At 38.6% G+C, this 22239-nt stretch overlaps 2 non-coding genes across 2 annotated transcripts; both read right to left on the bottom strand.

The window, feature by feature from the left end:
* Positions 1–405: 405 nt before the first annotated feature.
* LOC148580125 (small nucleolar RNA R71) lies at positions 406–513 on the bottom strand. Its single transcript, XR_015895707.1, has one exon. It is a non-coding gene; the product is annotated as a small nucleolar RNA R71 (small nucleolar RNA).
* Positions 514–8721: 8208 nt separating this feature from the next.
* Positions 8722–8829, bottom strand: LOC148580124 (small nucleolar RNA R71). The gene has a single exon (XR_015896306.1). It is a non-coding gene; the product is annotated as a small nucleolar RNA R71 (small nucleolar RNA).
* Positions 8830–22239: the final 13410 nt, after the last annotated feature.

The raw sequence follows: 22239 nt of genomic DNA, 5'->3' as shown, positions 1-22239 counted from the left end.
GAAGAAGAGATGGCAGCTGAAAATAATAATAATGCAAGGAAGATGCTGGGTGACTTTAATGCACCAAATTCCAATTTCCATAGAAGAAGCATCTCCATCCCTACCATTGGAGAAAACAATTTTGAGCTTAAGCCTCAACTAGTTTCTCTGATGCAACAAAACTGCAAGTTTCATGGACTTCCATCTGAAGATCCTTTTCAGTTCTTAACTGAATTCTTGCATATATGTGATACTGTTAAGACTAATGGAGTAGATCCTGAAGTCTACAGGCTCATGCTTTTCCCATTTGCTGTAAGAGACAGAGCTAGAATATGGTTGGATTCTCAACCTAAAGATAGCCTGAACTCTTGGGATAAGCTGGTCACGGCTTTCTTAGCCAAGTTCTTTTCTCCTCAAAAGCTCAGTAAGCTTAGAGTGGATGTTCAAACCTTCAGACAGAAGGAAGGTGAATCCCTCTATGAAGCTTGGGAGAGATACAAGCAACTGACCAAAAAGTGTCCTTCTGACATGCTTTCAGAATGGACCATTCTGGATATATTCTATGATGGTCTGTCTGAATTAGCTAAGATGTCATTGGATACTTCTGCACGTGGATCTATTCACCTAAAGAAAACACCTGCAGAAGCTCAAGAACTTATTGACATGGTTGCTAACAACCAGTTTATGTATACTTTTGAGAGGAATCCTATGAGTAATGGGACGTCTCAGAAGAAGGGAGTTCTTGAAATTGATACTCTGAATGCCATATTGGCTCAAAATAAAATATTGACCCAGCAAGTCAATATGATTTCTCAGAGTCTGAATGGAATGCAAGTCGCATCCAACAGTACTCAAGAGGCATCTTCTGAAGAAGAAGCTTATGATCCTGAGAACCCTGCAATAGCAGAGGTAAATTATATGGGTGAACCTTATAGAAACACCTATAACCCCTCATGGAGAAATCACCCAAATCTCTCATGAAAGGATCAACAAAAGCCTCAACAAGGCTTTAATAATGGTGGAAAAAACAGGTTTAACAATAGTAAACCTTTTCCATCATCCACTCAGCAACAGACAGAGAATTCTGAGCAGAATCCATCTAGCTTAGCAAATTTAGTCTCTGATTTATCTAAAGCCACTGTGAGTTTCATGAATGAAACAAGGTCTTCCATTAGAAATTTGGAGGCACAAGTGGGCCAGCTGAGTAAGAAGATCACTGAAACCCCTCCTAGTACTCTCCCAAGCAATACAGAAGAGAATCCAAAGAGAGATTGCAAGGCCATAGATATAACCATCATGGCCGAATCCAAGGAGGAAGGGGAGGACGTGAATTCCAAGGAGGAAGACCTCCTGGGACGTCCATTGATCAACAAGGAGTTTCCCTTTGAGGAACCAAAGGACTCTAAGGCTCATCTAGAGACCATAGAGATTCCATTAAACCTCCTTACGCCCTTCATGAGCTCTGATGAGTATTCCTCTTCAGAAGAGAATGAGGATGTTACTGAAGAGCAAGTTGCCAAGTTCCTTGGTGCAATCATGAAGCTAAATGCCAATTTATTTGGTAATGAGACTTGGCAAGATGAACCTTCCCTGTTCACCAATGAACTAAATGCATTGGATCAACTGAGATTGCCTCAGAAGAAACAGGATCCTGGAAAGTTCCTAATACCTTGTACCATAGGCACCATGACCTTTGAGAAGGCTCTATGTGACCTTAGGTCAGGAATAAACCTCATGCCACTCTCTGTAATGGAGAAACTGGGAATCTTTGAGGTACAAGCTGCTAGAATCTCATTAGAGATGGCAGAAAATTCCAGAAAATAGGCTTATAGACAAGTAGAGGACGTGTTGGTAAAGGTTGAAGGCCTTTACATCCCTGCTGATTTCATAATCCTGGATACTGGGAAGGATGAGGATGAATCCATCATTCTTGGAAGACCCTTCCTAGCCACAGCAAGAGCTGTGATTAATGTAGATAGAGGAGAATTGATCCTTCAACTGAATGAGGACAACCTTGTGTTTAAAACTCAAGAATCTCCTTCTGTAACAATGGAGAGGAAGCATAGAAAGGTTCTCTCAGTACAGAGTCAACTAAAGCCCCCACAGTCAAACTCTAAGTTTGGTGTTGGGAGGCCTCAACCAAACTCTAAGTTTGGTGTTGAACTCCCATATCCAAACTCTAAGTTTGGTGTTGGGAGTCTATAAAATTGACCTGATTCACCTGTGTGGCTCCATGAGAGCCCATTGTCAAGCTATTGACATTAAAGAAGCGCTTGTTGGGAGGCAACCCAATTTTTATTTATCTAATTTTAATTTTATTTTATTGTTCTTTCATGTTTTATTTGGTTCATGATCATGTGGAGTCACAAAATAAATACAAAAATTAAAAACAGAATCAAAAATAGCAGAAGAAAAATCACACCCTGGAGGAAGGGCTTACTGGCGTTTAAATGCCAGTAAGGAGCATCTGGCTGGCGTTCAACGCTAGAACAGAGCATGGATCTGGCGTTGAACGCCCAAAACAAGCAGCATCCTGGCGTTCAGATGCCAGGAATGCACACTGAGGAAAGCTGGCGCTTAACGCCAGAAACAAGCATAGAATTGGCGTTCAACGCCAGAAACATGCTGTATCTGGGTGCTGAACGCCCAGAACAAGCACCAATTCGGCGTTTAAACGCCAGAATTGCATGCAAATGCATTTTACATGCCTAATTGGTACAGGGATGCAATTCCTTGACACCTCAGGATCTGTGGACCCCACAGGATCATCTCAGCATCTGTGGACCCCACAAGATCCCCACCTACTTCCACTCATACTCTTCCCTCTTCTCATTCATCCTCTCTTCCCAATAAACACCCTTTCCCAAAACCCTTCACCAATCACCTCAAACTCTCTTCCTAACTACCCCTTCACCACTCACATCCATCCACTCTTCTCCATAAACCTACCTCATAAACCCCACCTACCTTCAAAATTCAAAATCACTTTCCCACCCAAACCCACCCTAAATGGCCGAACCTAACCCCTCTCCCTCCACTATATAAACCCCTCTATTCTTCTTCATTTTCACACAACACAACCCTCTCTTCCTCTTCTTGGCCGAAACACAAACCTCTCTCCCTCTCCTCCATTTCTTCTTCTTCATCTTTTCTTTCTTCTCTTACTCGAGGGCGAGCAATATTCTAAGTTTGGTGTGGTAAAAGCATAAAGCTTTTTGATTTTCCATTACCATTGATGGCACCTAAGACCGGATAATCCTCTAGAAAAGGGAAAGGGAAGACAAAAGCTTCCACCTCCGAGTCATGGGAGATGGAAAGATTCATCTCCAAAGCCCATCAAGACCACTTCTATGATGTTGTGGCCAAGAAAAAGGTGATCCCCGAGGTCCCTTTCAAACTCAAGAAAAATGAGTATCCGGAGATCCGACATGAGATCCAAAGAAGAGGTTGGGAAGTTCTAACAAACCCCATCCAACAAGTCAGAATTCTAATGGTTCAAGAAGTCTATGCTAATGCATGGATCACTAGGAACCATGATCAAAGTAAGAACCCGAACCCAAAGAATTATCTCACCATGGTTCGGGGGAAATACTTAGATTTTAGTCCAGAAAATGTGAGGTTGGCGTTCAACTTGCCAATGATGGAAGAAAACGCACGCCCCTACACAAGGAGAGTCAACTTTGATCAAAGATTGGACCAAGTCCTCATGGACATATATGTGGAAGGAGCTCAATGGAAGATTGACTCAAAAGGCAAACCGGTTCAACTGAAAAGACTGGACCTTAAGCCTGTAGCTAGAGGATGGTTGGAGTTCATTCAACGCTCAATCATTCCCACTAGCAACCGGTCTGAAGTTACTATAGACCGGGCCATCATGATCCATAGCATCATGATTGGAGAAGAGGTGGAGGTTCATGAGATTATACCTCAAGAACTCTAAAAGGTGGCTGACAAGTCCTCCACTATGGCAAGGTTAGCTTTTCCTCACCTCATTTTCCATCTATGCAATTCGGCTGGGATTGACATAGAGGGAGATATCCTCATTGATGAGGACAAGCCCATCACTAAGAAAAGGATGGAGCAAACAAGAGAGCCTATTCATGGATCTCAAGAGACGCATGAAGAAGCTCATCACCAAGAAATCCCTGAGATGCCTCAAGGGATGCACTCTCCTCCACAGAATTTTTTGGAGCAAATCAACACCTCCCTAGGAGAATTAAGTTCCAATATGGGACAATTAAGGGTGGAACATCAAGATCACTCCATCATCCTCCATGAAATTAGAGAAGATCAAAGAGCAATGAGGGAGGAGCAACAAAGACAAGGAAGAGATATAGAAGAGCTCAAGGACATCATTGGTTCCTCAAGAAGAAAACGCCACCATCACTAAAGTGGACTCATTCCTTGTTCTTAAAATTTTCTGTTTTTCGTTCTCTTTATGTTAAGTGCTTATCTATGTTAGTGTCTTATTACATGATCATTAGTATTTAGTAACTTTGTCTTAAAGTTATGAATGTCCTATGAATCCATCACCTCTCTTAAATGAAAAATGTTTTTAATTCAAAAGAACAAGAAGTACATGAGTTTCGAATTTATCCTTGAACTTAGTTTAATTATATTGATGTGGTGATAATACTTTTTGTTTTCTGAATGTATGCTTGAACAGTGCATATCTCTTTTGAAGTTGTTGTTTATAAATGTTAAATATGTTGGCTCTTGAAAGAATGATGACAAGGAGACATGTTATTTGATAATCTGAAAAATCATAAAAATGATTCTTGAAGCAAGAAAAATTAGTGAATACAAAGCTTGCGAAAAAAAAGAGAAAAATGGCAAAAAAAAATAATAGAAAGAAAAAGAAAAAGCAAGCAGAAAAAGCCAAAAGCTCTTAAAACCAAAAGGCAAGAGAAAAAAGCCAATAACTCTTAAAACCAAAAGGCAAAGGTAAATAAAAAGGATCCCAAGGCTTTGAGCATCAGTGGATAGGAGGGCCTAAAGGAGTAAAATCCTGGCCTAAGCGGCTAAACCAAGCTGTCCCTAACCATGTGCTTGTGACGTGAAGGTGTCAAGTGAAAACTTGAGACTGAGCGGTTAAAGTCAAGGTCCAAAGCAAAAATAGAGTGTGCTTAAGAACCCTGGACACCTCTAATTGGGGACTTTAGCAAAGCTGAGTCACAATCTAAAAAGGTTCACCCAGTTATGTGTCTGTGGCATTTATGTATCCGGTGGTAATACTGGAAAACAAAGTGCTTAGGGCCACGGCCAAGACTCATAAAGTAGCTGTGTTCAAGAATCAACATACTGAACTAGGAAAATCAATAACACTATCTGAACTCTGAGTTCCTATAGATGCCAATCATTCTGAACCTCAATGGATAAAGTGAGATGCCAAAACTATTCAAGAGGCAAAAAGCTACAAGTCCCGCTCATCTTATTGGAGCTATGTTTCATTGATAGTTTGGAATTTATCGTATATTCTCTTCTTTTTATCCTATTTGATTTTCAGTTGCTTGGGGACAAGCAACAATTTAAGTTTGGTGTTGTGATGAGCGGATAATTTATACGCTTTTTGGCATTGTTTTTAGTATGTTTTTAGTAGGATCTAGTTACTTTTAGGAATGTTTTTTTAGTTTTTATGTTAAATTCACATTTCTGGACTTTACTATGAGTTTGTGTGTTCTTCTGTGATTTCAAGTATTTTCTGGCTGAAATTGAGGGACTTGAGCAAAAATCAGATTCAGAGGTTGAAGAAGGACTGCTGATGCTCTTGGATTCTGACCTCCCTGCACTCAAAGTGAATTTTCTGGAGCTGCAGAACTCCAAATGGCGTGCTCTCAACGGCGTTGGAAAGTAGACATCCAGGGCTTTCCAGCAATATATAATAGTCCATACTTTGCCCAAGTTTAGACGACTCAAAAGGGCGTTGAACTCCAGTTCTACGCTGTAGTCTGGAGTTAAACGCCAGAAACACGTCACGAACCAGAGTTGAACGCCAAAAACACGTTACAACTTGGCGTTCAACTCCAAAAGAAGCCTCTGCATGTGTAAACTTCAAGCTCAGCCCAAGCACACACCAAGTGGGCCCCATAAGTAGATTTCTACATCAATTACTTACTTCTGTAAACCCTAATAACTAGTTTAGTATAAATAGGACTTTTTACTATTGTATTTACATCTTTAGTTTAATCTTCGGATCATCTTGGGACGTCTAGTTCTTAGATCATAGAGGGCTGGCCATTCGGCCATGCCTGGACTTTATCACTTATGTATTTTCAACGGTAGAGTTTCTACACACCATAGATTAAGGTGTGGAGCTCTGTTGTTCCTCATGAATTAAAACAAAGTACTACTATTTTTCTATTCAATTCAACTTATTCCGCTTCTAAGATATCCATTCGTACTTCAACATGAATGTGATGATCGTGACAGTCATCATCATTCCCTATGAACACGTGCCTGACAACCACTTCCGTTCTACCTTAGATTGAATGAGTATCTCTTGGATTCCTTAATCAGAATCTTCGTGGTATAAGTTAGAACCCATGGATGGCCATTCTTGAGATCCGGAAAGTCTAAACCTTGTCTGTGGTATTCCGAGTAGGATCTGGGAAGGGATGGTTGTGACGAGCTTCAAACTCGCGAGTGCTGGGCGTAGTGACTGACGCAAAAGGATCAATGGATCCTATTCCAGTATGATCGAGAACCGACAGATGATTAGCCATGCAGTGACAGCGCATTGGACCATTTTCACTGAGAGGACAGGATGTAGCCATTGACAATGGTGATGCCTAACATACAGCTTGCCATAGAAAGGAGTAGGACTGATTGGATGAAGACAGCAGGAAAGCAGAGGTTCAGAGGAACGAAAGCATCTCTATATGCTTATCTGAAATTCTCACCAATGAATTACATAAGTATCCCTATCCTATTTTATGTTTTATTTACTATTATTATTCGAAAACTCCATAACCATTTAATATCCGCCTGACTGAGATTTACAAGATGACCATAGCTTGCTTCATACTAACAATCTCCGTGGGATCGACCCTTACTCACGTAAGGTTTTATTACTTGGATGACCCAGTGCACTTGCTGGTTAGTTGTATCGAAGTTGTGATAAATTATAAATTAAGATTAGAGCACCAAGTTTTTAGAGCCATTACCAGGGATCACAATTTCGTGCACCAAGTTTTGATCTTATACTTTTATGTTTTGTGTCATTTTTTGTGTTTCTCTCTCTCCTCATTAAAAATTCAAAAATAAAAAAATATCTTTCCCTTAGTTTACTCATAATTTTCGAAATTTTGAATTGATTTGGTCAAAAAATTTTAAAAATTTAGTTGTTTCTTGTTAGTCAAGTCAAAATTTCAATTTAAAATTTCTATCTTTTCAAATCTTTTTCATTTTTCTTTCATGTTTTTCGAAAATTTTAAAATTAATTTTCAAAATCTTTTTCTTAATTTCTATTTCATATTTTCGAAATTATTGCTAACATTTAATATTTTGATTCAAAAATTTCAAGTTGTTACTTGCCTATTAAGAAAGGATCAATCTTTAATTTCTAGAATCATATCTTTTAATTTCTTGTTAGTCAAGTAATCAACTTTAATTTCAAAATCAAATCTTTTTAATTTTCTTTTCAAATCTTTTTCAAAATAGATTTCAATCATATCTTTTTCAAAACTTAATTTCAAAATCTTTTTCTAACTTCTTATTTTTTCAAAATTGAATTTCAAATCTTTTTCAATTAACTACTTGACTTTTTTTTGTTTGATTTTAAAAAATTTACTATTTCTTATCTTTTTCAAAATCACCTAACTACTTTTCTCCCTCCAATTTTCGAAAATAACTAACCCCTTTGTCAAAATTCTTTTTCATTAACTAATTGTTTTAAATTCTAATTTTAATTTATTTCTTTTAATATTTTCGAATACTAACCAATAATTAAAATAAAAATAAAAATATTTTTCTTTTCTTTTAAATTAAAATTTGAATACTCTCTCTCTCATCTCTTTCTATTTATTTTATTTATTTACTAACACTTCTCCTCTACTTATAATTCGAACCCTCTCCCTCTCTCTGTGTTCGAATTCTTCTTTTTCCTTCTTCATTCTATTTTTTCTATTCTTCTACTCACATAAAGGAATCTCTATAGTGTGACATAAAGGACTCATTCTTTTCTGTTCTCTTCTTTTTCATATAAGCAGGAACAAGGATAAGAACATTCTTGTTGAAGCTGATCCTGAACCTGAAAGGACTCTGAAGAGGAAGCTAAGAGAAGCTAAAGCACAAAACTCTGGAGAGGACCTAACAAAAATTTTCGAAAAAGAAGAAGTTATGGCAGCCAAAAATAACAACAATGGTGGAGATGCAAGGAAGATGCTTAGTGACTTTACTGCACCAACTTCTGACTTCTATGGAAGAAGCATCTCAATTCCTGCAATTGGAGCAAACAACTTTGAGCTTAAGCCTCAATTAGTTTCTCTAATGCAACAGAATTGCAAGTTTCATGGACTTCCATTGGAAGATCCTCATCAGTTCTTAGCTGAATTCTTGCAAATCTGTGACACTGTTAAGACCAATGGGGTTAATCCTGAGGTCTACAGACTTATGCTTTTCCCCTTTGCTATAAGAGACAGAGCTAGGACATGGTTGGATTCACAACCTAAAGAAAGCCTGAACTCTTGGAAAAAGTTGGTCAATGCTTTCTTGGCCAAATTCTTTCCACCTCAAAAGTTAAGCAAGCTTAGAGTGGAAGTCCAAACCTTCAGACAGAAGGAAGGTGAATCCCTCTATGAAGCTTGGGAAAGATACAAACAATTGATCAGAAAGTGTCCTTTTGACATGCTTTCAGAATGGAGCATCTTATGTATATTCTTTGATGGTCTGTCTGAATTGTCCAAGATGTCATTCTCCATCTGAAGAAAATGCCTGCAGAAGCCTAGGAACTCATTGAAATGGTTGCAAATAACCAGTTCATGTATACTTCTGAAAGAAATTCTGTGAATAATGGGATAACTCAAAAGAAAGGAGTTCTTGAGATTGATACTCTGAATGCCATATTGGCTCAGAACAAAATATTGACTCAGTAAGTCAATATGATTTCTCAGAGTCTGACTGAAATGCAAGCTGCATCAGGCAGTACTAAAGAAGCCTCCCCTGAAGGAGAAGCTTATGACCCTGAGAATCCTGCAATGGAAGAGGTGAACTGCATGGGAGAATTCTACGGAAACACCTATAATCCTTCATGGAAAAATAATCTAAATTTCTCATGGAATGATCAACAGAAGACTAATCAAGGCTTCAATAATAATGGTGGGAGAAATAGGTTTGGCAATAGCAAGCCTTTTCCATCATCTTCTGAGCAACAGACAGAGAATTCTAAGCAGATCCCCTCTGACTTAGCAACCATAGTCTCTGATCTATCTAAGACCACTCTCAGTTTCATGACTGAAACAAGGTCCTCCATTAGAAATTTGGAGGCACAAGTGGGTCAACTGAGTAAAAGAGTTACTGAAACTCCCCCTAGTACTCTCCCAAGTAATACAGAAGAGAATCCAAAAAGAGAGTGCAAGGCCATCAATATACCCAACATGGCCGAACCTATAGAGGAGGAGGAGGCAGTGATTTCCAGTAAAGAAGACCTCAATGGACGTCCACTGACCACTAAGGAGTTTCCCATTGAGGAACCAAAGAAATCTGAGGCTCATAAAGAGACCATAGAGATTCCACTGAACTTACTGTTGCCATTCATGAGCTCTGATGAGTATTCTTCCTCTGAAGAGAATGAAGATATTATTGAAGAGCAAGTTGCTCAGTATCTAGGAGCAATCATGAAACTGAATGCCAAGTTATTTGGTAATGAGACTTGGGAGGATGAACCTCCATTGCTCATCAATGAACTAAATACCTTGGTTCAATAGAAATTACCTCAGAAGAAACCGGATCCCAGAAAGTTCTTAATACCTTGCATCATAGGCACCATGACCTTTAAGAAGGCTCTGTGTGACCTTGGTTCAAGTATAAACTTCATGCCACTCTCTGTAATGGAAAAACTAGGGATCTTTGAGGTACAAGCTGCAAGAATCTCACTAGAGATGGCAGACAATTCAAGGAAACAGGCTTATGGACTTGTAGAGGATGTCTTAGTAAAGGTTGAAGGCTTTTACATCCCTGCTGATTTTATAATCCTAGATACTGGGAAGGATGAGGATGAATCCATCATCCTTGGAAGACCCTTCCTAGCCACAGCAAGAGCTGTGATTGATGTGGACAGAGGAGAGTTGGTCCTTTAATTGAATAAGGACTACCTTGTGTTTAAAGATCAAGGATCTTCTTCTGTAACCATGGGGAGGAAGCATGAAAAGCTTCTCTCAATACAGAGTCAAACAGAGCCCCTACACTCAACTTCTAAGTTTGGTGTTGGGAGGCCACCATTAAGCTCTGAATCTCAGTAAAGCTCTCTAAGAGCTCACTATCAAGCTATTGACATTAAAGAAGCGCTTATTGGGAGGCAAACCAATGTTATTTAATTATATTTATTTTATATTCCATTGTTATTTTATGTTTTCTTTAGGTTGATGATAGGTGCACGAAATTGTGATTACACTTTTCACAACTCCGCACAACTAACCAGCAAGTGCATTGGGTCATCCAAGTAATACATTACATGAGTAAGGGTCGATCCCACGGAGATTGTCGGCTTGAAGCAAGCTATGGTTATTTTGTAAATCTTAGTCAGGAGATTAATGATAAGAGTGATTATATTTATGAAAAATAAATAACATAAAATAAATAGTACTTATGATTCAGTAATGAGAAATAGGCTGAGGTTCCGGAGATGCTCTGTCATCTGAATCTCTGCTTTCCTACTGTCTTTTTCTCCAAACACGCATGGTTTCCTTCCATGGCAGGCTGTATGATCCTCTCGGATGAGAAATACCAGGCGCTGTCACCGCATGGCTAATCATCTGTCGGTTCTCACTAGCGTCGGAATAGGACCATTATCCTTTTGCACACTGTCACTGCGCCCAACATTCTCAAGTTTGAAGCTCGTCACAATCATCCCCTTTCAGATCCTACTCGGAATACCACAGACAAGGTTTATACTTTCTGGATCTCAGGAATGTTGCCAATGATTCTAGCCTATACCAAGAAGGTTCTAACCTCCGGACTCGGTCCGTGGATTAGAAACCCAAGAGATACGCACTCAAGCTGTCGCCCAATGACTACGTTGAGCTCAGATAGAACGGAGTGGTTGTCAGACACGAGTTCATAGGGTTGAGGATAATGATGAATGTCACAGATCATCATATTCTCCATATTGAAGTACGAGTGAATATCTTAGAATAGAATCAAGCGTAATTGAATAGAAAACAGTGGTAATTGCATTAATCCATTGAAACACAGCAGAGCTCTTCACCCCCACCTATGGGGTTTAGAGACTCATGCCGTCAAAGGTATAATTGAAGTGTAAAAATATCATAAGTTGTAAAATGAATCTCTAAAAGTAGTTTTTATACTAGACTAGTAACCTAGGGTTACAGAAAATGAGTAACTAAGTGTAAATAGTACAGAAATCCACTTCCGGGACCCACTTGATGTGTACCTGGGCTGAGCACTAAAGCTTTTTCGTGCTTAGGCTGTTCCTGGAGTTAAACGCCAGCTTTGGTGCTAGTTTGGACGTTTAACTCCAATTCTGGTGCCAGTTTGGGCGTTTTACGCCGGAATTTTTAGACTGACTTTGAACGCTATTTTGGGCCATCAAATCTCGAGCAAGGTATGAACTATTATATATTGATGGAAAGCCCAGGATGTCTACTTTCCAACACAATTAAGAGTGTGCCAATTGGGTTTCTGTAGCTCCAAAAAATCCAGCTCGAGTGCAGGGAGATCAGAATCCAACAGCATCTGCAGTCCTTTTTCAGCCTCTGAATCAGATTTTACTTAGGTCCCTCAATTTCAGTCAGAAAATACCTGAAATCATATAAAAACACACAAACTCATAGTAAAGTCCAGAAATTTGATTTTTGAATAAAAACTAATAAAAATATAATAAAAAGTAACTAAAACATACCAAAAACTATGTAAAAACAATGCCAAAAAGGGTATAAATTGTCCGCTCATCACAACACCAAACTTAAATTGTTGCTTGTCCCCAAACAACTAAAACAAAATAGGATAAGAAGAAGAGAATATACAATAAATTTCAAATATCAATGAAACTCAGTTTCAATTAGATGAGCGGGACTTGTAGCCTTTTTGCTTCTGAACAGTTTTGGCATCTCACTTTATCCTTTGAAGTTCAGAATGATTGGCATCTATAGGAACTCAAAATTCAAATAGTGTTATTGATTCTCCTAGTTCAGTATGTTGATTCTTGAACACAATTACTTTATGATTCTTGGCCGTGACCCAAAGCACTTTGTTTTCTAGTATTACCACCGGATACATAAATACCACAGACACATAACTGGGTGAACCTTTTCAGATTGTGACTCAGCTTTGCTAGAGTCCCCAATTAGAGGTTCCCAGAGCTCTTAAGCATACTCTTTTTGCTTTGGACCACGACTTTAATCACTCAGTCTCAAGCTCTTCACTTGGACCTTCATGCCACAAGCACATGGTTAGGGACAGCTTGATTCAGCTGCTTAGGCCAAGATTTTATTCCTTTGAACCCTCCTATCCATTAATGCTCAAAGCCTTGGATCCTCTTTACCCTTGCATTTTAGTTTAAAGGGTTATTGGATTTTTCTGCTTGCTTTCTCTTTTTCTTTCTTTTTCTTTTATTTTTTGCCATTTTTTTCGCAAGATTTGTATTCACTGCTTTTCTTGCTTCAAGAATCAATTTTATGATTTTTCAGATTATCAATAACATTTTTCTTTTTTCATTATTCTTTCAAGAGCCAATAATTTTAACATTCATAAACAACAATATCAAAAATATGCAATGTTCAAGCATTCATCCAGAAAACAAAAAGTGTTGCCACCACATCAAAATAATTAGATTATTTTCAAGATATAATGCGAAATTCATGTACTTCTTGTTCTTTTACAAATAAAAACATTTTTCTTTTAAGAAAAGTGAGGGATTTATGGGATTATTCATAGCTTTAAGACATATGCTCTAAATTTTATTGATCATAGAATAGAAATAAGACATGAAATAAGCATAAAAGCAAACAGATAATAATAAAAGAAAGGAAATTAAAGACATAAAAATAAATGACTCTAATACTAATGCTCATGTAACTCTTAAAACAGATCTTTAATAACAAAAGTTATCACAGAGTTAGGACTCAACAACCTGCATTGGGAGAGGCAAGTGCTCCTTCAATCTGTAGGATGCCTAGCTCTTCAAGGGACAGCTTCTGGCGCTTTAGTTCCTGTAGCTCACGCCCTTGCTTCTCTTGTTCTCTGAGCAGTTTGCAGAGCTTGCTGTTCTAATTCTGCTTCTAAGCGAGCCCAATAGTCAAATTGAGGAATTTCTGGAAGGAGTTCAGGTGCCCCCCCTCTTGGTGGGGTTATCTTGAATTTGAGGTCCATCCATCATTTTTTGGTGATTGGACATTCAACTGGGATAAATTCATCCACAGCCATCTGTACCCCCGCATATTTGCATAGCAGACTAATCAAGCTTGGGTAAGCCAATCTGGCCTCAGTGGATTCCTTGTTTGCAATTGTGTAAATTTCAATGGGGATCAACTGATGAATCTCTACCTCCTTCCCTAGCATAATATAATGAATCATCACTGCCCTCTTAACCGTGACATTAGATCGGTTGTTGGTTAAGAGTATAGAGCGCCCAATGAAATCCAGCCAACCTCTGGTAATTGGTTTAAGATCTCCTCTCTTTAAGTGGTTTAGGACACCTTTTGAATTGGTAATCCATTTGGTTCCAGGGAGGCATATGTCTTCTAGAACTTGATCCAGCCTTTTATCCTTGGCCATCCTCCTATTAAAAGACTCTCGATCATCTTGCAGTTGAGGGAGTTTAAGAACTTCTCTTACTTTGTCCAGGTGGAAGTAAATAATCTTCCCTCTGACCATAGTCTGGAAGGTGTAGAAAGCAGTTCCTTCTAATCTTTGCTTCTCTGTCAGCCACAGATTTGCATAGAATTCTTGTACCATGTTTCTTCCAACAGGTATCTCAGGATTAGCCAGGACTTCCCAACCCCTGTTTTGAATCTGCTCTTGGATCTCTGGGTATTCATCTTCTTTCAGATTGAATCTAACTTCCGGGATCACTGATCTTCTGCATACTATTTTGAGGTAGTGGTCTGCATGTTCTTTGGTGCAGAATTTCTCATGCATCCAAAGTGGCTTTGAGTTGCCTTCTTTTTTGCCTCTTGAAGTGGTTTGTTTTTCTTTGGCAGCCATGAGCTTTGTTTGTTTTGGCTTAGGGATCACGGAAATCACACCAAACTTAGTGCTTTTCTTGCCCTCAAGTAAATTAGAAAGAAAGAAGATTAATATATGGAGAGAAGGATTCCAATGATGAACCAAAGGGGGTGGCCAAATTTATAAATAAAGGGGAGGGAGGGAATGGGTTTGAAAATTTAAAAAAAAAAGAAAAAGATATGATTGAAAGATATGATTGATAAAAGATAAACATGATATGCAAAAGAGAAGATTGTTTTCAAAATTTAAGAGATATGAAGAAGATATGAGAAAGTTAAATCAGAATTTTTGTTTATGCATCTAAGAAATAAAAAATAATATCATTGAATTGAAAAGATTTGAAAAGAAATTGGAAAGATAAATGAGTTTTTGAAAAAGATTTGAAAAGAATTTGAAGGAGAATTAAAAATAATTTATAAGATCATGAATTTTTGTTAATGAAAGTTAGAAATTGAATGTTTATAATGTTTAGATGCAGAAAATTTTGAATTAAAACATGAAAATTTGAAAAAATTTGAATTGAAAACGAAAGTACCTCTCCCCTATCTGTTCTGGCGTTAAACACCCAGAATGATATCCATTCTGGCGTTTAACGCCCATCTGGTGGCCATTTTGGGCGTTTAACGCCCAGCCAGGGTACCCTGACTAGCGTTAAACGCCAGAAATCCTTCTTCACTGGGCGTTTTTCTGAACGCCCAAAATGCTGCCAATTCTGGCATTAAACGCCCAGAATGCTGCCTATTCTGCCATTTAACATCCAGATTGCCTCTTTACTGGCGTTTTGATGCCAGTGAGCTCCTTTCCTCTGTGATTTCTCTGTTTTATGTCTTGAACCTCCATTTTCCTGACTTTTTCACTGAAAATATATTAATTAACAAGGAAAACAAAATTAAAAAGACTTATATAATTGTTACAAACATCTAATTATTGATAATGGCTGGGTTGCCTCCCAGCAAGCGCTTCTTTACTGTCTTTAGCTGGACTTTACTGAGCTTTTAACTTAGTCTCAGCTTTGAGCATTCTTGCTCAACATTGCCTTCAAGATAATGTTTGATTCTTTGTCCATTAATAATGAACTTTTTGTCAGAATCAATATCTTGAAGTTCTACATAGCCATATGGTGACACACTTGTAATCACATATGGGCCCCTCCACCGGGATTTCAATTTCTCAGGGAACAATCTGAGCCTAGAGTTAAATAGCAGGACCTTCTGTCCTGTCTCAAAGACTCTAGATGATAGCCTTTTGTCATGCCATATTTTTGCTTTCTCCTTATAAATTTTGGCATTTTCGAAAGCATTGAGTCTGAATTCTTCCCGCTCATTCAACTGGAGTAATCTCCTCTCTCCAGCTACCTTAGTATCTAGGTTTAGGAACCTGGTTGCCTAGTAGGCCTTGTGTTCCAGTTCCACTGGTAGATGATAGGCTTTTCCATACACAAGCTGGTATGGAGAGGTCCCTATAGGAGTCTTGAATGCTGTTCTGTATGCCCACAGAGCATCATCGAGACCTCTTGCCCAATCCTTTCTACAGGCATTTACAGTCCGCTCCAGGATTCGCTTTAGTTCTCTATTTGATACTTTAGCCTGCCCATTTTCTGGGGATGATATGGAGTTGCCACTTTATGGTTGATTTCATATCATACCAGAGCAGAGTCAAGCTGTTTATTGCAGAAATGAGTTCCTCCATCACTGATCAGTATCCTAGGGACACTGAACCTGCTGAAGATATGCTTCTGGAGGAACTTCATCACTGTCTTAGTATCATTAGTGGGTGTTGCAATTGCCTCTACCCATTTAGATATATAGTCTACTGCCACCAGAATATAAGTGTTTGAGTATGAAGGTGGGAAAGGCCCCATGAAGTCAACACCCCATACATCAAACAACTCAATCTCTAAGATCCCTTGTTGAGGCATGGCATAACTGTGAGGTAGATTATCAGCGCTCTAGCAACTATCACAGTTACGTACAAACTCTCGGAAGTCTCTATAGAGAGTAGGCCAGTAGAAGCCACACTGGAAAATCTTGGTGGCTGTTCGCTCACCTCCGAAATGTCCTTCATATTGTGATCCATGGCAATGCCATAGGATCTTATATGCCTCTTCTCTAGGGACACATCTATGGATCATTCCGTCTGCGCACCTCTTAAAGAGGTATGGTTCATCCCATAAGTAGTATTTTGCATCAGAAATCAATTTTTTCGTTTGCACCTTGCTGTACTCTTTGGGTATGAATCTCACAACTTTATAGTTTGCAATGTCTGCAAACCATGGTACTTCCTGAATGGCAAAGAGTTGCTCATCCGGGAAGGTTTCAGAGATCTCAGTAGAAGGGAGGGACGCTCCTGCTACTAGATCTATCCGGGACAGGTGATCTGCTACTTGGTTCTCTGTCCCTTTTCTGTCTCTTAATTCTATATCAAACTCTTGCAGAAGTAACACCCATCTTATGAGTCTGGGTTTTGAATCTTTCTTTGTGAGGAGATATTTTATAGAAGCATGGTCAGTGTACACAATCACTTTTGATCCTACTAAATAAGATCTGAACTTGTCAATGGCATAGACCACTGCAAGCAACTCCTTTTCTGTGGTTGTGTAATTTTTCTGTGCATCATTTAAAACACGGCTAGAATAATAAATGACATGCAGAAGCTTGTTATGCTTCTATCCCAACACTTTACCAATGGCATGGTCACTGGCATCACACATTAGTTCGAATAGTAATGTCCAGTCTGGTGCAGAAATAACTGGTACTGTGACCAGCTTAGCTTTCAGAGTTTCAAATGCCTGCATACACTCCGTGTCAAAGATAAATGGTGTGTCAGCAGCTAGCAGATTTCTCAGAGGTTTTGCAATTTTTGAAAAATCCTTTATAAACCTCCTATAGAATCCTGCATGCCCCAGAAAGCTTCTGATTGCTTTAACATTGGTAGGTGGTGGTAATTTTTCAATTACCTCTACCTTAGCTTGATCCACCTCTATTCCCTTGTTTGAAATTTTGTGCGCAAGGAAAATTCCTTCAGTCACCATAAAGTGACATTTTTCCCAGTTTAAAACCAGGTTAGTCTCTTGGCACCTTTTCAGAACAAGTGCTAGATGGTCAAGACAGGAGCTGAATGAGTCTCTAAATACTGAGAAGTCATCCATGAAGACTTCCAGAAATTTTTCTACCATATTAGAGAAGATAGAGAGCATGCACCTCTGAAAGGTTGTAGGTGCATTACACAGACCAAATGGCATCCTTCTGTAGGCAAATACTCCAGAAGGACATGTGAATGCTGTTTTCTCTTGGTCCTAAGGATCTACTGCAATTTGGTTGTAACCTGAATAGCCATCCAAAAAGTAGTAGTATTCATGACCTGCTAGTCTCTCTAGCATCTGGTCTATGAATGGTAAAGGAAAAGGATCCTTTCTGGTGGCTGTATTGAGTCTTCTGTAGTCAATACACATACGCCACCCTGTAACTGTTCTTGTAGGAACCAGTTCATTTTTTTTATTATGAACCACTGTCATGCCTCCCTTCTTGGGGACAACTTGGACAGGGCTCACCCAGGGGCTATCAGAAATAGGATAAATAATCCCAGTCTCTACTAATTTAGTGACCTCTTTCTGCACCACCTCCTTCATGGCTGGATTTAACCGCCTATGTGGTTGAACCACTGGCTTAGCATCATCCTCCAATAGGATCTTGTGCATGCATCTTGCTGGGCTAATACCCTTAAGATCACTTATGGAGAACCCAAGAGCTGTCTTGTGTGTCCTTAGCACCTGAATTAGTACTTTCTCTTCCTATGGATTTAAAGCAGAGCTTATGATCACCGGAAAAGTGTTACCTTCTCCCAGAAATGCATATTTCAGGGATGGTGGTAGTGGTTTAAGCTCAGGTTTAGGAGGCTTATCCTCTTCCTGAGGAAATTTCAGAGGTTCTTCTATTCTCTCTGGTTCCTCCATATCAGGCTGAACATCTTTAAAAATGTCCTTTAACTCTGATTCGAGACTCTCAGTCATATTGACCTCTTCCACCAAGGAGTCAATAACATCTGCACTCAGGCAGTTTTTTGGTGTGTCTGGATGCTGCATAGCTTTGACAGCATTCAACTTAAACTCATCCCCATTGACTCTCAGAGTTATCTCTCTTCTTTGGACATCAATGAGGGTTTGTCCAGTTGCTAGGAAAGGTCTTCCTAGAATGAGAGTTGCACTCTTGTGCTCCTCCATTTCTAGCACTACAAAGTCAGTAGGAAAGGCAAATGGCCCAACCTTGACAATCATGTCCTCAATTATGCCTGACGGGATTTTAATGGAGCCATCAGCAAGTTAGAGACATATCTGGGTTGGTTTAACTTCATTAGTCAAACCAAGCTTTTTGATAGTGGATGCAGGTATTAGGTTGATACTTGCCCTAAGGTCACACAGAACTGTCTTGGTACAAGCATCCTCTATCATAAAGCTTCCGGGATCTTTAAGCTTCTCTGGTAAGATTTTCAGAATGACTGCACTGCATTCTTCAGTGAGGAAAACTTTTTCAGTTTCTCTCCAATCCTTCTTATGGCTCAAGATCTCTTTCATGAACTTAGCATAAAAGGGTATTTACTCAAGTGCCTCTGCAAATGGAATCTTTATTTCAAGAGTCCTGAGGTAGTCTGCAAAGCGGGCAAATTGTTTATCCTGTTCCACTTGGCGGAGTTTCTGAGGATAAGGCATCTTGGCTTTATATTCTTCAACCTTGGTTGCTACAGGTTTATTTCCAACAAAAGTGGTTGGAGAAGCCTATTTAAGGGGGTTATTATCAGCACTTGCAAGTGTCTGACCCCTTTGTGGCGTTTGAACGCCAGAATTGGGGGCTGCATGGGGGTTTAACGCCAGATTGCCACCCTTTTCTGGTATATGGACGCCAGAATTGGCTGTCCCTTGGGCATTTAACGCCACCTTTTCACCCCTTTCTGGTGTTTGAACGCCAAAATTATTCCTCTCTGGGCTCTTACTGCCCTCAGAGGGATTTTGGGTAGTGGTTTGGTTATCCTTTATTAGCTATTCCTTTCTTGGCTTCCTGCTACCTTGAATTGATACATTCAGTGTTTTCCCACTCCTTAATTGAACAGCTTGGCATTCTTCTGTTATATATTTAGATAGCTGCTATCTTGTCTGATCCAATTGTGCTTCCATATTTTGGTTGACATTTTTAGTGTCTTGGAGCATCTCTTTGAATTTTGTGAACTATTTTGTTATAATAAGCAATTGCTGATTGAGTTCAGCAACTTGTTCTTGAGGACTAAGTTCAGTGGATATTGCTTTAGCCTCTTCTTTCAGAGAGGACTCATTACTCAAGTACAGATGCTGATTTCTAGCAACTATATCAAAGAGCTCTTGAGCCTCTTCAATTGTCTTTCTCATATGTATAGATCCACCAGCTGAGTGATCTAGAGATATTTGAGCTTTTTCTGTAAGCCCATAGTAAAAGATGTCTAACTGCACCCACTCTGAAAACATTTCAGAGGGGCATTTCCTTAGCATCCCTCTGTACCTCTCCCAGGCATTATAAAGAGATTCATGATCCTCTTATTTAAAGCCTTGAATGTCCAGCCTTAGCTGTGTCATCCTTTTTAGAGGGAAATATTGATTCAGAAATTTATCTGACAATTATTTCCATGTTCTTATGTTTGTTGTGGGTTGGTTATTTAACCACCTCTTAGCTTGATCTTTTACAGCAAATGGAAACAGTAATAATCTGTAGACATCCTGATCCATTTTTTTATCACATACTATGTCAGTAATTTGTAAAAATTGTGCCAGAAACTCAGTAGGTTCTTCCTGTGGAAGACTGAAATACTGACAATTTTGCTGCACCATGATAATGAGCTGGGGATTTAGCTCAAAACTGCTGGCCTTGATGGGGGGTATACAGATACTACTCCCATATGCAGCAGTAATGGGGTTAGCATATGACCCCAGAGTCCTTCTGGACTGTTCATTTCCACTTAGGTCCATGATGGCGAAAGGGAGATGATGTGGATTGCAAATAAAATATATTTTTATTTTTATTTTATTTAATTAAAAACAAACCGAATAAATAAAAAAATAAGATAAAATAAAATAATTGGAAATTAAAATATAAATTTCGAAAACTAAAATGATTAATTAATTAAGAGGATTTGAAAAACTTTGGATGTGATTTTTGAAGAAGATTTTGAATTTTGGAATTTTAAAGCTAGGATAAGATAAAATAAAAATTTTAAAATAAAAATCCAAATTTTTGAAACTTTTGAATTTAATAAGGAAAAAGAAAAACAATAGATTGACACCAACAATACTTTGAATGTCAAGATGAACACCAACAATACTTTGAAGATCAGTATGAACACCAAGAACAAATTTTAAAAAAAAATTTAAGAAGATAGAAACAAAAAGGACACCAAACTTAAAAATTTTTATAATTTGGACACTAATAATTCAAAAATGTATAAGATAAACAGCAACAATCACCAAACAAGAAATTTTAAAGATCAAATAAGGAAAATTATCAAGAACAATTTGAAGATCAATAAAGAACTAAGAACATATAATTCAAAAACCGAAAGAAAAATAAAATCATGCAATTGACACCAAACTTAAAATATGAAACTAAACTCAAACAGAAGACTAAATTATGAAGTTATTGGTTTTTAAAAATTTTCGAAAATAGTTTAGAAAAATAAAATAAGGATTTTAAAATTTTAACCAAAAACAATAATAGAAGACTCAATGTTAGTGACTCTAAACCACAAAGACAATTTTTTTCCTAATCTAAGCAACAAAATAAACCATTAGTTGTCCAAACTCGAACAATCCCCGGCAACGGCGCCAAAAACTTGGTGCACGAAATTGTGATTACACTTTTCACAACTCCGCACAACTAACCAGCAAGAGCACTGGGTCGTCCAAGTAATACCTTATGTGAGTAAGGGTCGATCCCACGGAGATTGTCGGCTTGAAGCAAGCTATGGTTATTTTGTAAATCTTAGTCAGGAGATTAATGATAAGAGTGATTATATTTATAAAAAACAAATAACATAAAATAAATAGTACTTGTGATTCAGTAATGAGAAACAGGCTGAGGTTCCGGAGATGCTCTGTCATCTGAATCTCTGCTTTCCTACTGTCTTCTTCTCCAAACATGCATGGTTTCCTTCCATTGCAGGCTGTATGATCCTCTCGGATGAGAAATACCAGGCGCTGTCACCGCATGGCTAATCATCTGTCGGTTCTCACTAGCGTCGGAATAGGACCATTATTCTTTGCACACTGTCACTACGCCCAACATTTGCAAGTTTGAAGCACGTCACAGTCATCCCCTTTTAGATCCTACTCGGAATACCACAGACAAGGTTTTGACTTTTTAGATCTCAGGAATGCTGCCAATGATTCTAGCCTATACCACGAAGGTTCTAACCTCCGGACTCGGTCCGTGGATTAGAAACCCAAGAGATACGCACTCAAGCTGTCGCCCAATGACTACGTTGAGTTCAGATAGAACGGAGTGGTTGTCAGGCACGCATTCATAGGGTTGAGGATAATGATGAGTGTCACGGATCATCATATTCTCCACATTGAAGTACGAGTGAATATCTTAGAATAGAATCAAGCGTAATTAAATAGAAAACAGTAGTAATTGCATTAATCCATTGAAACACAGCAGAGCTCCTCACCCCCACCTATGGGGTTTAGAGACTCATGCCGTCAAAGGTACAATTGAAGTGTAAAAATATCATAAGTTGTAAAATGAATCTCTAAAAGTAGTTTTTATACTAGACTAGTAACCTAGGGTTATAGAAAATGAGTAACTAAGTGCAAATAGTGCAAAAATCCACTTTCGGGACCCA

Source organism: Arachis ipaensis, chromosome B10, assembly GCF_059453495.1.
Source record: "Arachis ipaensis isolate K30076 ecotype BB chromosome B10, ASM5945349v1, whole genome shotgun sequence".
Taxonomy (NCBI): Eukaryota; Viridiplantae; Streptophyta; class Magnoliopsida; order Fabales; family Fabaceae; genus Arachis; species Arachis ipaensis.
The sequence above is the reverse complement of the archived record's forward strand: the minus strand, read 5'-3'. Positions and strand labels throughout refer to the sequence as shown.